The sequence below is a fragment of the Equus asinus genome, chromosome 26 (assembly GCF_041296235.1).
Source record: "Equus asinus isolate D_3611 breed Donkey chromosome 26, EquAss-T2T_v2, whole genome shotgun sequence".
NCBI lineage: Eukaryota > Metazoa > Chordata > Mammalia > Perissodactyla > Equidae > Equus > Equus asinus.
The window spans coordinates 32,691,970-32,694,037 of record NC_091815.1 but is presented as its reverse complement, the minus strand read 5'-3'; the positions used below and the strand labels follow the sequence as shown (position 1 = coordinate 32,694,037).

Below are 2,068 nucleotides of genomic sequence, written 5' to 3'. Positions count from 1 at the left end.
TCATCCACTGAATGTTCTTTGAGAAACGGTAGTTCTCATCTTTGAAGTGGGAGAAGTAAATTTGAAAAAAATCTTATTATTTTTCATTAGCAGAAAAGGGCAGATGGTTGGGTAGCAGGCTGAAATAATCCCCGTAATTCTCTCCAGTCTTGGGTTTTTCTCAGGTCTATAAAAATAGTAAAGGGCAATGAAATCGTTTGCACAATAAAAGAAAACAAAGCAACTTACCAGCAAAAGAATACTGTGGGTGGCTTTGATTTCCGGAGATGTCTGGGAAGACAGGCTGGGGCTGTGAACATACTGGGCTCTCTGGCGGTGCTTGTAGAGGAGATTCACCATGTAGATACTGGACAACATCATGAGGACCACAAAGAGGAGATCTTGAATCACTATGACACTTATAAATGCCTTTGAATAGTAGCGTTCCACCTGCTTAGTGCGACAGTAAACTTGAGAATACCCAAAACCAACAAATGTGGCATTGCGATTGGCTTCTACAGCTTGGATGATCTGGATATAGACGAGCATGTTGACGATCCAGAAGACAAGGAAAGAGGGAAGAACGCATGTGGAGATTTTAGATTTAAGCCTTGCCCATATAGAAGTACTGGGACTGATAGTGATGGCTTGAAAAGCGCTCAGGAGGGAGGTGGTACAGATGGAAAGACCCCGGGTAACTCTGTATGCGTACAAAGTTGCCTTACAACCAACATCGTCCAGAAAATGCCTTATTCCAAAGGATGACGTGACAGTTGGCATCAAGTTGAACATGATAGTCAAAACATTGACCAATGTCAGGTGTGTGAAAATCAAATCTATAGGCTTTTTTCAGGTGAGGCTGAGTTAAGAAGGTGTATATATGTAACATGAAGAGCAGTGAGTTCCCCAGGAACCCAATGGAAATTTGAGATATGGAGAAAAACCCATAAGTCACGTCACTTGGAAACATTATCTTATTAATGTTTTAATTAGGCCAACCAGGCTTCAAATGAAACAAAAATAGATTATATTGTGAAATTTTAAATAATGGAGCTTGTGGAAGAATGTAGTGATTGACAGTTCAGTATGGGGTGGGGGGGTGTTGAAATGTTCAGCTCTTCTGTATTTCAGGCCAAGAACCGTCACTTTTGGAAACCGGATTCCAGGAAGTCTTGAGAACCTTAGAGTACAGAATTAGGTTATGAAGAAGGTAGAATTCAAGTTGCCAACTAAAATGGAAAAGATAAAGTGTACAGTGCCACTAGGAAAGGAATAGCAATTTAATCCTAAAAAGAAATAAATGGAATTGATACAAGTAAAGCAGAAATTAATGGATAACAACCTTCATATGGAAAAAGCCCGAAAGTCAGTTCCTTGACAGGAATGATAAAATTAACAAACTTATGCGACACTGTAACACTCGACCAAGGGAAGGCACAAATGACATCAGGATTAAAAATGTTAAATGGACAGCAGTGGAGAAGCTGCAAATATTAGAAAATAGCTTGATACTGTCATTAATTATGCTAATAAAGTTGGAAATTTAGGAGATATGGAAGCACGTTTCTAGATAACTTACCAAAACAAGAGTAATAGAAAGTTATAAATGTGCAAGGCTCTTCATGATGACGTTGAATAGTGATCAAAAATCGTTCCCTGGGAAATCCCAAATGCTTCAGCAGGGAAGTATGTGTATCTTACCAGAAACAGGTAACATCTACAAATAACTGTGAAGGATGGAAAAAGAGAGAACATTCCATTAACCATCATGAGGCCAGCATAATCCTGTTAGCTAAAAGCAACAAAGACAGTGTGAAAAGGACAAGGATTAGACTATTTCATGAACTGGAAAAACAATATACACAAAATAATTGTAAAACTGCATTCACAATGTGTGAAACGAATCAAGGTTTTGACCAAGAATTATCCCTAACATGGAAGGTAAGTTTAACATTTGGAATTTGATCTGTATGATGACCCACATTAGCAGACTAAAGAAACAAAAAGATATGATCATTTCAATATATACATAAGATCATGTGATCAAATTCAACATATGTGTATGGTAAAAATTTTTGTAATATAGTAA

At 37.7% G+C, this 2,068-nt stretch overlaps 1 pseudogene; it reads right to left on the bottom strand.

Moving 5' to 3' along the window:
* Positions 1–1,077, bottom strand: LOC106838234 (vomeronasal type-1 receptor 4-like; annotated as a pseudogene).
* Positions 1,078–2,068: the final 991 nt, after the last annotated feature.